We start from the raw sequence: 15082 nt of genomic DNA, 5'->3' as shown, positions 1-15082 counted from the left end.
TCTGACTGGCACATGAGGTACAATCACACCTTCCCTTTCCTTACCCCTCACCCCATTCCAGAAACTCCAGGCTAACACCTGCACTGCTTCCGAGGTTAGCTTTTTGTCTTATCCTGCCCCCTCTCCCTCCCCCCCCTTAGGGTCTACCCTCCTTGGCAATGTTCTCTGGTTCCCTGCTGGCTAGCTCCAAGGAATTGCAAACTGAGGAGTCACAAGGCTATTCCTCGGCCCCAGTAGCTGCAGTGACCTCAGTCAGCTTGAAATGGTTGTGGATTTCTGAGAAACTCTGCCTTGCCAAGTTCATGCGGCTGCCCTAAGACCCGCGCAGCGGGCCACGCCAACAGACAGCTGGAGCCCTCTACCCGCTGGAGTTCTGCAAAACCTTAGTTCCCGGGGGAGCCGGGCCAAGGGAGAGTCAGCAATGACATAAAAGAGCCCACGGTGCTTGTCAGCACCTGCCCCGGCTCAGCTTGAACCAGGAGGCTAGGCGCACGCTCCCGGGGCACACAGGGCTGCAGCGCGAGGTGCCCCAGGACCTTCGGGGACCCCAGAAAGCCTGGGTGAGTATGGGCTGCAGGGCTCCCGGCCTGAGGCTCGGTGTGAGGAGATTCTCCCTTCGCAGATTTTGCTTGGGAGCCAGAATCGAGGCTCAGAGGAAACTGAGGCTCCTAGAGGCTAGACTGTTAGAATGGAAGGGGACCTCAGCCCGTGTGTTTCCATGTGTTAGAAGTCGCTTAGAAATTCCTGGTCGCGGGGTGGGGTGGAATGGGGCTCGGGGCACCTCAGACCTGCTGAATCTGAATCTGAGGGGTCTAAACCGGTTCCTCATGCTTCCGGCCATTCAGTCTTACCTTTGGGACGAATGCTCACGAGAGAGCCCTCGGTTACAGCTGGGTGTACAGCAGACCCCAAAACACAAACAAGTCTTCAACTGGGGAAGCCTTCGGAATTCGCTACAGTGTTTCTTAGCCCACAGGGAGTTTGCTTTTCAGCACTCAATTGCCCCCTTCTGAAGTTAATTTTCTTTTTCTTTTTCTTTTCTTTTTTTTGGTTTTCGAGACAGGGTTTCTCTGTGGCTTTGGAGGCTGTCCTGGAACTCACACTGTAGACCAGGCTGGTCTCGAACTCACAGAGATCCGCCTGCCTCTGCCTCCCGAGTGCTGGGATTAAAGGCGTGCGCAGACGGAAGTTAATTTTCATTGTTGCTGTTGTCAATTGAGAGTGATAAGTTAGAAATTTTGGAAGAGATGTATTTATTTTATGGATTCCGAACAAAATTTGTAAGGAAAATCCACACTGGCAAGATATACTTTTTGGTCTGTGTATTGTAGTTTATTGTGCTACAATCGACAAATAGAATAAGTAGGGATATTAATATTTCTGTATGTGTGTGTGTGTGTGTGTGTATGTTTGTATGTATGTATGTCTACATGTGCCATTGGTGTAGTTTTGGAGGTCAGAGGACAAGTTGAGGGAGTTAGTTCTCTCCTTTCACTAAGTGGATTCTGGAGATTGAACTCACATCTCCAGTCTTGGCAGCAAGCACCTTTACTGGCTGAGCCATCTTGTTGGCCGCTACGGCATCTCAAGACTTCTAAGGAATTGATGTGAAAACCACAATTTCCCAAAGTTCTGAATCATCTCTTCATTTTTGCTGAGAGCACAACTCATTTGATAACGAAAGCAGAGATTACAGTTTGTGGTCAGCTATGGATTTTCACACTTTTGGTGATTTACTTAATTTAAATTAAGCCTGAATCTTTGGTACCTTTTTTTTTTTGAGATCTTTCTTAGATTCCCCTCTCTTCGATAGATGCAATAGGTATGTTGTGTTTTGCTTCAGCACTTGCCAGTTTTATTCCAAAGTATTTTCCTAATATTTTCTACTTGTCACAGGCTTATGACACTGAATGACCAGTCCCGTATCAAATAAGACAGAGAAGTATTCAACACAAGGTCATATACTGATCAGAGTTGCTTAAAAGCAGCCTTAGTAATGCCAGGAAGACCAGGAGGCTTTGCTAGGAGTGTTGTAAGCACTGCAAAGACGGTTTGCAACTGTTAATCTTCTGAATCAACCGCAAGATTTCAGTGAGCAACTGCTCAGCGCTGCCCTGTGATGCTATGTGAAGTTTGCAGTGTGTGTGTGTTTATAGAGATGAGGGTCTCTTACTAAATCTGTATCTCACCAATGAGCTTGAGCTGACTGGCCAGCAAACCTCAGGGATGTCACTTGGTCTGTTCACCAATTTGGTTTCCCAGACCCAGGAAGGGCCCACTACCTTCCTGGTAGATGCAGTTACAGTTGCCACCAGGGAAGGGAAATCCATCCTTCAATCACTATTATGTGGCTAGAGTTTTAGTTTTATTTTAAAAATGAGGTTTATCTATGTAGCCTATGATGGTTTTGGACTCACTGAGATCTTCATACCTCAGCCTCCCAAGTGTTGGAGAATGGCAGTTGGTAACCACTGTGCCTGTCTTAGCATCTCATTCTGGGTGGTTTGGATCCTGGACAGCTGCCACCTGCCCTTGGCTTTGAGTTTCAGGAATTTCACTAGGACATCTGCACAGAGTCTCTCTTCAAAGAGAGTTCACTCCAGAGAAAAGAAGTTTAGGGAAGTTTTTTCCTTAGTCCAGGCTGCCCTTGAACCAGGAAGATAAGGATGATGTTACGCATCTGAGTCTCCTGTCTACTTCCTGAATTCTGGGACGACTGGTGTCTGTGGTGTTGGGCTGAGATTACAAGTGCGCAGAAGCAAGCTTGACTTTGTATGTGGGTTCTGGGGGCTGAACTCGGGTCCTTGTGTTTGAGCGGCAAGCCCTTTACAGATTGAGCTGTCTTCCCAGCCCTCTACATGTGTTTTATTTCCATGCTATTTCTGATATTTGTTTTCTCTCCTTCAACTTCAAATCACCATCTGAAGGGAACGAGTTCTTAGGTTGGACCATGCACCCACATCCCTCTACATCTCCTGTAGCGGAGGGCATATACTCACCAGGGAGGCACACTTTCTGGTAGTGCTGTTGGCTTTGATGAATCCTCTGCCACTCAGAATTTCAGATTCAGATCTGTTCTGGGCAGATCAGAACTGTGCAAAGGCTGAGGAAGGTTTGCTGGGTAAAACTGGTCTCAAGATACAAGAACAGTGTATGCCTGCTTCCTGAGGATGGGCCATGTGTGTGCTAGCTGCTGGTACTTTTGTTACCGCTCTAGCCCTGGGTGCTCTGTGACACTTACTTCCTCTGACCTATATGAATTTTCACCCTTCAGGCTACTTTTTGGGGGCCACAAATGATTCGAGATCTGGTCTCTGAAAGGCAACCTTTGTTTTACATTATTAGATGGTCCAAGTGATACCTCAAGTCTGTTCTCTTAGCATGCATGGCCTGATTCATTAGGCTAACTAATTTCTATCTTGGAAGGTAACATGGACATAAAGAGACCAGAATGATAGAAGAAGAACATTAGAAAGATGAAATGCTGCACTGGAAAAATATCTTTGCAGTCAAGAGACTGCAAGCCTTTGGGCAAGCCATGATAGGTGCTGGAGCCACTGACTCTTTGTAGAACCCGTATAATTATGCAGCGCCTATATGCCTATGCAGTGTGCAGGCTAAAAGAGAGTGTTGGATCCCTTGGAGCTGGAGTTACAGATGGCTGTGAGTAGCTATGTGGGTGTCTCTTAAAGGGGGACACATGCTCTTAACCATCCAACCATCACTCAACTATCACTCTGATCTCTATAGGGTTTTTATTAATAAAGAAAAAAACAGAGACTGTCGGAATATTGGGCAGGAACTACAAGTCTGTAATACTGATACAAGATGAGAATAGTTCTTAGTTCTTTGGAGAATATAGTGTGTGTGTGTGTGTGTGTGTGTGTGTGTGTGTGTGTGTACATGAATATGTGTATAGTGAACAGGGGGTGTTGGAGGGAATGCCAGCCTTCTAGGTAACTGGGTGGCTTAAGGGCATCCAAGTAAAACAGGTGGTCCTCCCCAAATATACTTCAAACATAAAATTGGAGTAATACTGATTTTTTTTTATCTAGGCCTTGAAGAAGGTTGTATAAATTGCTAGCTTTAAATTCTATAGTAATTCTGGAAGATAAAAAGAAGACAGATGTGCTGTTTATTATCACCTCAGTGATGGAAAGTTGAGGAAAAGAATTATAAACACTTGCCTAAGAGGACGTGCCCAGTCAGCTGACAGTGGCTCTAACCTTCCCGTCCCTAGTCCATTTCCTTAATGGACAGGGTTAGGTGGTAGAGGAAATGAGAGAATAAAGATGGTTTCACCTGTTTAGTTTTACAGTGTGATGAGATTAAAAAGAAAGATATTTATAAAGAGTGAGGTTCATCAAGTTCAGCAGCCATCAGTACAGAGATTGTCTTCTTGGGTTCAGGCTGACGTCACAGAGTGTGCTGGCTGTGGGCCACGTGGGTAAGAACCCTAACATCAGTTCATTCTGCGATACTGGTAAATAGGGCACATACCTAAGGAAATGGCAGACGAAGGACGGAGAGCATTGATGACTACATAATAAGAGACACACTAAGTGCTGCTGCTCTGATCTCTCACAGCTAAGGGAATCAGAGGAAAGGATGAAGCTGAAAACTGAGTTACTCAAGACTGCTGGCTAGGAAAAAAATCTAGAAAAAAGCCATGTCTGTTTGAGTAAAACAGCAACAAGCAGTTAGAGGCACAGTGAGAGGAAATCTCCCATTCTCCAATTCTCCGTAGTAATTATTCAGCTAACAATTATGAACATTGAGTATACAGAACCAGCTTTTGTTGGACAATTCATTCCTCGACGATGTACTCCCTACCATAAATGTATCCAAAGGCATTACAGAAAACTCACGGCACCAGAATGAGCCTGATCCATAAACATTTCAAAGCAAAACAAAACAAAACAAAAAACCCCCTAGGGTTCAGATGTTTTTCCTGACATTACAAAATAGGCACCTTGGTTTGGGACGTCCAGTATTTTATCTCTGCAACTTGTTCTGGATCCTTAAATGGCTCATATGGTCGCAGAAGGAGCTGTTTTATGTACAGTACTCTGTGTCTGAGAGCCTGTAATAGTTCCATGAGTTATCCTTACACAGTGGGGCTTGGCTGGCTATCAAGTGGCAGGTGGCAGATTTATTAATTTACCTATAGCTGAGTATCTCTTAAGTCTTATTCTTTTTGGTCTTAGATGGTGGCAGCGTACACAGAGCTAATCTACTCTGTTCTGGCATTCTCTTAGCATGAATTACCAGATGTTGTCTCCTTCCCCTGCAAAGAGGGAAGCTTGTGAGGCAGTTTCCCATGCTAATGGGTGGTGTTGTCTAGTTCTAGACTCTTCTTTGTCTTCAATCCTTGTTCTCTTTCTCTTTGTGCACAAGACTCCTTGGTTTTGGAAAGTGAACTCAAAGGCACCACACAGAGAACCATCCTTTTCACACATCCCAAACATCTCAGTACCCCTCTTCTCCCAGCCAAAGGTAGTCACTGGCTCATAGTTGCCAATAGGGTAAAGTTGTTTCCTGCAAAGCTCTCCAGGGCATCTGAAGCTCCCACCACTGTGTTCTTTCAACCCTGTCTTCCCTACATTGTCTTCTAATACCCCTCCGTGTCCTGGACACGGCCTACACAGAAGCTTCCAGTCTCCAACACACACACACACACACATATACACACACACTCACACACTCACACAGACAGATACACACACAACAGACACACAGACACACACACACACGGACACACACACACACACACACATGGACACAGATACACACACACACACGGACACACACACACAGACACACACACACATGGACACACACACACGGACACACACACAGATGCATACATACAGATACACACACACACACACAGACACACACCACTCTACTGCTTACTTCCACCCACAGTATTTGCTGTCACTCATTCAGCAGCCCCTAGAACAGTTTGACCTTAATCACTGTTGCCTTTTATACTCCAGGAGTCTCCAGATGCCACCTCTTCCTTGAAGCCTTCCCCAAATTCTGTGCCGTTTCCCAAGCGTTTCGCTGATGCCTTCTTTTGAGAGGATGCTTCATTCTTCTCCACTTACATGAGCATTCCCTGTCTACCTTTATCATTTACTCCCTTCCTTGTTAGTTATCACTCACTTTGCATTGAGAGAAAGGGAGGGAGGGAGAGAGGGGGGGTTTGACCTCTGCTCAGGAGAAGTTTGCCATTCAGAGGGGCAAACAAAGAGAACGGAATTATTTGTGCAATTTTTTTTGTCTATTTTCCCTTGCTAAATCTAAGTCACCATCAACAGTGCCAAGAGTATAGTCAGCACTCAAGATAAATTTGCTGAGTGGGTAATCTATCAGAATTATGTGTGTGTGTGTGTGTGCACGTGCGCACAAGCACATATGTACTTGTGTATATAAATATATATGGACTATATAAAATTCAGTGAAACCACGCAGAAGGAAAGATAGTTTGAGTGTAAAGCATGGGTTTTTAAAAATTGTTTCATAAAAAGATTAGGTCTTCATATTTTTGGTCCTGTGTTGCAGGCTAAACTTCCTTCCCATTTCTCACACCCTGAGCCAGCCCTGGGACCTCTGTTTATTATAAAGGGAAAGCTAGGACGGTCTCTGTGCAAGCCCTGCTAGCGTTGCCCCAACCCCCAGGGGTGAGCCAAGAGTGCTCCAGTATTGAAGGATGGTATATTAGTTACTTTATTTATTGATGTGGCAAAATACCCGACGGGAATCAACTTAAGGGAGGGAGGGAGGGAGGGAGGGAGGAAAGGAGAGAGGGAGAGAGGGAGGGAGGAAAGGAGAGAGGGAGAGAGGAGGGAGGGTCCATTTTTCATTCACAGCCAGGGTGAATAATGCACAGTTGCAGCAGGTGAAGCAGAGAGAGATGAATGTTGGTGCTCAGACCACATTGATCTATATTTTGCTTGTTTGCTTTTTATACAGGGTCTCTCTACATAGCTCTGGTGATCTTAGAACTCACTATATAGACCAGGCAGGCCTTGAACTAAGAGATCCAACTGCCTCTGCCTCCTGAGTGTTAGGATTAAAGGCATGCAACACCACACCTGGCTACATTGTTCTATTTTTAAAAGTCTCTCTCTCTCTCTCTCTCTCTCTCTCTCTCTCTCTCTCTCTCTCTCTCTCTCTCTCTCTCTCTCTCTCTCTCTCTCTCTGGTATATATTGGAGGACACTCTCTGGTGTTATCTTCAGCTACATCGCCCACTTCCTTTGAGACAGAATATCTCATTGGCCTGGAGCTTACCAATGAGGCTAGGCTTGCTGGTTAGCGAATCCCAGGGATCTTGCAGTCTCTGCCTCTCCAGTGCTGGGATTACAGGTGTATGCTTGCCTTTTTACATGGATGCTGGGAATCAACAAGTCCCGCACTTTAGCAACTGAGCTGTCTTCCAGCTCCTTAGTTTCCCCCTTTTATTTGGCCTGGGACCCCAGCCCATCATCTACATCCAGGTGGTCTTCCCACCTTATTTAAATTTCTCAGAAACACCCCCAAAGTGGAGATATGTTCTTTGTGATTCTAATCCAGTCAAATTGACAATAAAGATTTCCCACTACAGATGGGCGTGGTATGGGATTCTTAAACAGGAGAATTTGCTTCTCATGCACAGAGCATTGCTTTGTCTATCTCAAGACACTCAAAACAAGTTCTAGAAGTGCCTGGCGTTGCTGCAGTGGGAGGCCTGAAAGCCAGTGAGTGGCAATGGCTGGGGCCTCTTATCATTTTCTGAATAATTAACCCAATTTAACACGTTTTGAGACGGGTTTCTCTGTGTAATAGTCATAGTTGTCCTGGAATGTGCTCTGTAGACCAGGCTGCCCTCAAACTCACAGAGATCCGCCTGTCTATGTATCCCAGCACCACAATTGCCCAGCTCACATTTTCTTGACCCCCTCCATGTTTTTTTGAGCTAGACAGTTGAGACTTTTTGTGGTGAGAGTAAGGTACCCAGTCCTGCCATGAGCTGCTGTTCATGGTGGGAAGAGAGATGGGTTGAGAAAATCCTGTCTGGAGTCACAGACCACGGCAAACTATGCTGAATGTCTGGTAGGAGGATGGACTTGGCTGTCTAAGAAGCTTGGGTGGGCACTGGGCGTGCTGATGGACTTTGGGGTGTAGAGAAGGCCACACACTCTCTGAGGAGCAGAGCCAAGGAAGAACAAGAAGACTATAGCTGCCAAGGACAGCAGAGCCATGTAGCTCCCATAGGACAACAGGAAAGCGAGGCTGGACCCCTCACTGTTCCTACTGTCAGGAAAACCAAATATGCATTCCAGATGCTCCCAGAGATAGGCCAAAGCACCAGAGACTGTGTGACCTTGGGCTTGCCTTTCAACTTCAGTAGACCTCAGATCCCCAGCTGGAAAGACAGGCATGTGTGGTCTGGGGCCGTCACCAGCTGGACTGTGGTTCTTAAAGTCATGACCTCTCCCCTTTTGCTTGAGCTCCTTATTCTGGTCCAAGCCTGGTCCTGGTCTGCATGTGGGGGCATTTGTCCCGAGTGAGAACGTTGAACCAGGAAGAGAGGAGGGTTGGCACTGGGAAAGGAGACTCGGTGGTGGACAGAAGGGATGACCTGACTTATTTTCTAGTCTCATTCATTTCTTCTTGTTCCTTTAGCTGCAAAAGGAGAGGAAGAAAAAAAAAGTAAGTGTGGTGGTTCTAGAATGCTATTTAATAAACTGTTTTAGAGTTAGGATTTAGCTGTGTAAACTTCCAATAAACTGTTTACACAAGCATTTGCAACCCAGAGGATTCAAGACACCAACGCCTTTGTTGTGTTAACTTATTAACTAATTTCTGTTCTCTTATTGTCTGGCTCTGCCAGAATATTGCAAGCCTTACCATGAGATTTTAAAAACTCTTTTAAGATCCTGATTCCCTGGGTCACCTCAAGACTCCAGCTGCATGTTACAGAACAGACCATCCCATAGTGTGACAAGGGAGAAGGGGCTGGAGAAGGAACCATCAGGATTAGCATATGAGGGAAGCCAACTAACAGGGAACTGGCTGGAGAGTTTTCTCAGCCTGGGCTTCAGGCATTATGTAGAGCACGTTCAGTCAGTGTGAAGAGGAAGCAGAAGTCTGTCCTCACCTGGGCTTAATCTAATGAACAGAGCATGTTTGAGAAAGCCTAAGCACCAACCAGAGAGCAGGGACTGTGTAAAGGGTCTGCAAAGTACTGCCCGCCTTGTGATCAGGGCTCTCTGGGCCGCTTCCTCATCCCATCAGGCCACTGCCATGTCTGGGAGCATTTTCCCTCTCAGATAAGCCATCTCTGTTTCTAGCCCTATGTCCCTGGTGCGATTCCAGGAACACAAGTTCCTAGACTCGCTGCCCTCTGAACTCAGACCCTCAGCCCGGCTCTAAGTATGTTTTTCTTTTTCCCTTCTTGAGATCTTTTTCAGATACTGGCCAAAATCCTAAGCAGGCCTTCCATGGCACTCTGGCTTCTCTCATTATTTCTCTGAAGACTTGCCACTCCTTTGGCCATTGGTTCTCTATCTCCCTTCTTTATTTCTCTCCTCCAAGAAGCTTATCAAAATCTGCAGTTTGTCCTGTGTTATGATAACTCTTTCCGCCAGCCTGGACCCACAGCTGCGTCAGCCCCAAATGAACACACAAATCTTATATTAGTTATAATTCTGTTGGCTGGTGACTAGGGTTTCTTATTCGCTAGCTCTGTCTTAATTATTAACCCATTTGTATTAATTCATGTATTTCCACGTGGTCTTGGCTTACCAGGAATGAGGGACCAGCAACTCCTTTGCCTACTACATCACAACTGCTAAGCATCTCCACAGAGAAGAGAGCGATTTCCTGTTTGTCCTTGCTTATATCTTGATTCTTCCCAGCTACATCACTTCCTATCTGACCATTAGCCAATCAGTGTTTTATTCACTAACAAACAAGAGAAACACATGCACAGAACATTCTCCATCAGTCCTGTTGCTGTTTTTCTAGAGCCCCAATAAAACTGTCCTCTAACTTCCTTCTGAGTGGGTTTCTATATTCCTTTATTAATGGGATGGGGAACCCAAAAGGAAACATTGGTTTCTTTGGTAACAATAGGAAGTATAGTTACCAGTCAGAACAAGTGATGTGGCCCAGAATCAAAAGTGCAGACTCTTCTCTCTAGATGCGCACTTTAACCATCTCTTAAGTGACTTAGGGTCCCCCTCTCCGAGGCGATGCTAGCTGAAATTCCCACCAGCCTCCCTGAGTTGAACAGTGTGAGGATGGTTGAGTCGGTTCTCTGGGAAGCTATTCAAACTTGGCATTTGAGTCTCCAGTCTGGTTTGGGTTGTATCTACTCTAGAGTCGGAAATCTCTAAAATAGAATTTGTTTATGCCACTAAATTCTTTCCAACATATCATTAAAGAATCACAGAAGTTTAGAGTCGGGAGAGTCTTAGAAATGTGATTAATGTACCCCTAGTTACAGAGACCCTCTACTGTGCTGGCTTGTTACCAGATGGCTGACTCCATGCATATAGAAGCTCACTCTCTTTTGTTGCTGGCAAAGTTAGAGTGTGGGGGTTGCATTGGTGACTCAGAAGACTAAAACTCTAAACTGTGAAAGTCAAGGGCCTATTACTCCATGCTTTAGAAGTTGAAGAGACAGATCCCCAGACACTCAAGTGTTGGTTGTATTGCTCTGGGTGTGTGTGTGTGTGTGTGTGTGTGTGTGTGTGTGTGTTGTAACCGGCAGTAGCTCTGGCTGGCAGCTATAGTCATTCTTGCTTACAGAGCAAGCATGCAAGCATCCCAGAGTGACATCTTCTTAGAGCTCTTAAACAGGTATGGGTATTAGCCCAACAATGACAAGTGTCTTAGGCCCAGGGTGTTGGGATCCTTAGGCCTAGACAGTGGCTAATGACAGAGGCTATCCATTACAGATGCAGAGCCTCAGTATCTGGCACCCTTGGTCTTTAAAATTTGGCAGCTCTCTGGGATTTTTCCAGCCACCCCCCACTTTGAGTCACTTTGGAGGTGAGCTTTGAGGTCTCGCATTCTCAGGATACTGCCCAGTGTGTCAGTCTATTTCCTGTTAGCCACATATTAACACGGATCAGCTCCTTCTGCAGCACCATGTCTGCCTGCACGCCACCATGTTTCCCACAATGATGATAATGGACTGAACCTCTGAAACTGTAGCCGCTGCCTCAAATAAATGTTTTCCTTTATAAGAGTTGTCATGGCCATGGTGTCTTTACACAGCAATAGAAAACCTAACTAAGACACCTCCCGCCTTTTCCAGTAGTCTCTTTCAGTACACGCCCCCACAACCTGATCACTTATGTTCCTGTCCCTACCCACATGCTGTCCACTCATGAAATCTCTTCTATTCCCCTTTCCCAGGGAGATCCTGGTGTCCCCTCTTGAGGCCTCCTTGCTACCTAGTCTAGCTGGGTGTATGGATTGTAGCACAGCTATCCTTTATTTTACTGCTAACAACCACTTATGAGTGAGTACATGTCATGCTTGTCTTTCTGGGTCTGGGTTACCTCATTCAGGATGATTTTTTCTTAGTTCCATCCAAAAAATAAATCTTAAAAGTATAAGCAACAAAATAAAACCCAGACAAATTGGGCTTTATAAAATTTGAAATCACTGTGTCTTGAAGTATGTCTTAAGAAGGTGAAAATATAATCCATGGACTGGGAGGAGTCTCTTGCAAGTCATTTACCACCTGCTAAGTGTCTGGAATCATATAAGCAAATTACCTCTACACAGCAGTAAGAGCCTATTTAAAAGTGGGCACAATACAAATGTTTTCATAGGAAGATATATAAATACCTAATATGTATGTGAATTGATGTAACCAGTTTTCATAGGGAAATGCAAATCAACACCACAATGAAATACTATTTGTGCTTACTAGAATGGTCTTACTAGAAAGCAGCTGAGGCTGACGTTGGAATCATTATGTAGTTGAGAATGAACTTGAACACTAGATTCCCTTGCCCTCCCCTCCTAAATTATGGGATTACAAGCATGTGCCACCACACTCAGTAAGCTTTTGTTGTTTTTCATTTTATTTTATGCATATGGGTGTCCTGTTTGCATGTATGTGTGCGCACCACTTGCATTCAGGGATCACAGAGGCCAGAAGAGGGCATCAGATCCCCTGGAACTGGAGTTATAGACAGTTGCAGGATGCCATGTGGGTGCTGGGAGTTGAACCGGGGTCCTCTGAAAGGCAGTCAGTGCTCTTAAGTGCTAAGTCATCTCTCAAGTCCCTCAGCCTGCTTTTCCAAAAATTAATAACAAGAATATGAAAAACTGGAGTATTTACATTCATACAAAAATTTGTACATAAATTTTCATGGCAGTCAAAATAGGCACCCAAACAATCCAAATGTACAGAACTGGTTATAGATTTTAAAGCATAGAGCTGCATAATAGAATATAAGTCAGCTAGCAAAAAGAATTAAGTATTGAGGCATACTACATCATGGGTAAGCTTTGGAAACAAATGAATGTAGTTCAACCCAAAAGGCCACACAGGGATGGTGGAGGGTAGTGCCAGGATGTGTTGGGGTCGGGGATGTGGAGTAATTGCTGATGGGTTGTGCTTTTGTTCTGGAGTCATGAAAATGTTCTGACATTAGGGATGAAGGTTGCATACCTGGTGGATACTCTAACATGGACTGTATTGTGCAAGTCTTTTCATTTTTAAACATTCTTGACAGTTTCATAATTCACATGATGAATTTTAATTGTTTTCAACCCACCCCCCTCTCTTACTGAATCCCTTCTTTCCAACAAGTCCCTCCTGCTTTCATGTGTTCTTGTATGTGCCACTGAGTTTAACTAGAGTTGCTTGCATTGGTGTGGTAATTACTGGAGCATGAGCAAAGAATGTGAGTCATACCACTGAAGAAAATGATAAAATGATGCTTCGTCCTCCAACAACCATTAAGTGCCAAGAGCCCCTCAAGGAGGTGTGGGGACCTAACAGCCCTGCATCCCAGCCCCGTGCAGGTCCTGTGCAGAAAGCCACAGCTGCAGTGACTTCATGAGTGCACCGCTGTCACTCCAGAAGGTAGTTGTTTTACACATGTCCCCATCCTCCTGACACACACACTTGAAAGGGGGTGAAGTGTTTCATAGTGTGTGAACTGTGCATCAATAACAAAAAAGCAAATAAGTAAAACGTATGCTGTGCTACAGTATAAGGAGTATAGATTTCAAAGTCACTGTTCACACAGCATCCAGTTACCACCTGGGAGTGTCACTTTTGGATAAAGAGACAGGGTCTCTTCCAAATGCAGATTCCAACTGTTCCCGCATGAGTCACCATTTCAAAAGAGATGCTGTGAAAGCTCCAGAATGAAGACCTCCCCTTCTGCCTTTAGTGTCTTCTTGAAGGCATGCCTATTTGAAAGCATTGGCTGTTTCAATTTCTTCCTTTGTAATTAAAAAAATAAAGGACAGCTTTAATTTGATGGGATTTCTGTGAGATTTTAATTTCTCATGAAGATTTCTGATTAAATGTGAACCAGGTGGAGACAAATGATGAACTTAATGTTGTTTTAACACTCGCCACGTTGTGGTTGGATGTGAAACACCCCCCCCCCCCGCCCCTTGTACAGGACTAGACTTTGAGCCAAACTGCTGCCACTTTCAGCTTTTGTTGTTTTTTTCCAAGATCATTAAAGCTGGGCTTGATGACTGTTGATTTTTCTCTCTTAGAAGGAGAGAGTGGCAAAGGTCCTTGGGCCCTCCCCTGAGAATCTAGCCACTCCTGCCAACCAGCTGCATGCAATTCTGCCCTAATTGCAGGGAACCCTGGGGTCTCTGGGAAGGGGCAAGAGGATGTAGGTGTGGAAGGATGTGGACAGGGAGCATCTCTATGCAGCCATGGGGACTGTCTCCATCCATGTTGGGTTCAGACCTTCCCGTGTGTCTGCTCCCACCTGTAACCCCTCACCCATTGACTTGTAAGTAATAACTTCATTGATTGCCCAGAGAAAACTTAAATGGGATCCCGTCTTGGTTTGTTGTGGGAACCACAGGAAGAGTTAAGAGTTAGTCACTGTTTATGTCTCCCCCAGTGATGGAATTTCAGCAACATGCCCCAAGGCTCACATTGCACATTGGTCTGCAGCTGGTAGTGCTGTTCTGGAAGGTTATGGAACCTTTGAGAAGTGGGGCTTAGCTAGAGGAAGTGCAATCTTTGTGATCCCACCCTACTTCCTGTTCCCTCACCCTCCTGGTTCACTGAGGTGTGAGCACACAGTTTTACACATGCCTGTCCCACCATGATACCTCATATCACCTCACACCGTGAGCCTAAATGCACTTTCCTTCCACTAAGTTCTTATTTGGCTGCAGTGTTAAAAAAAACTTAGCTAGTCAGGACAATAGCAACCGCTCTGTGCCATGCCATGTGGCTGGGGCGAGCAGGACTCAACCAAGCGTTGTCTCGGGCCGCCAGAGAACTATAGTAACAGCCTCTGGCATTGGGCAGTCGGGCACTATTACGTTGAGCAAGTGCAGGGTGGGGAGGGGGAAAAGAGAGAGGCAGAGTGTCTGAGGGTGCTGAGGGACAGGCTGACATGATGGCCTGCTTGCCACCCCAGTCCAAGTGGATGTACAGGTCTGGGCTATAGCCTAGAGCCAAGACTTGATCCAAGGCCTGGGAGCAGCTGAGGGGGCCTGAGATGATGTCTGTGGCTCCTGTCACCAATGAGGGCCTTGCAGAGGCCTGTAGTCTGGGCTGCCGCCTGGGACCATGTTGGTGTCTGAGGGCCACACTGCCATGGGGACCATGCTGATCTGAGTGGCCTGCACTGCTACCTGGGGCCATTGTGACATTTGAGCCCTGGCTGCTTCCTAGGACCATGTCTGGGTCCATGGTCCTATGAAAGTCAGGGTTTGTATTGATGTCCGTGGCCCATGTTGCCACCAAAGATTACATGAATGCCAGGAGGCTAGGCTCCAACCTGTGACCATGTGTGTGTCTGAGGGCCAAGCTGATCTGAATGGCCTGCACTGTCACCCAGGGCCATGGTGTCATCCTA

The 15082-nt window shown here is 45.7% G+C and overlaps 1 protein-coding gene across 3 annotated transcripts in view; it reads left to right on the top strand.

Moving 5' to 3' along the window:
* The first annotated feature begins 411 nt into the window (after positions 1–411).
* Col6a5 (collagen type VI alpha 5 chain) overlaps positions 412–15082 on the top strand; it is a 104416-nt gene continuing 89745 nt past the window's right edge. For all 3 annotated transcript variants that reach the window (XM_021229949.2, XM_040739796.1, XM_040739797.1), the window contains exon 1: positions 412–560. The gene's annotated coding sequence lies outside the window, so the exon portion shown is untranslated. The remainder of the gene's footprint in view (positions 561–15082) is intronic.

The sequence above is a fragment of the Mesocricetus auratus genome, unplaced genomic scaffold (assembly GCF_017639785.1).
Source record: "Mesocricetus auratus isolate SY011 unplaced genomic scaffold, BCM_Maur_2.0 Super-Scaffold_100691, whole genome shotgun sequence".
NCBI lineage: Eukaryota > Metazoa > Chordata > Mammalia > Rodentia > Cricetidae > Mesocricetus > Mesocricetus auratus.
This window is presented reverse-complemented; position numbering and strand designations above follow the sequence as displayed.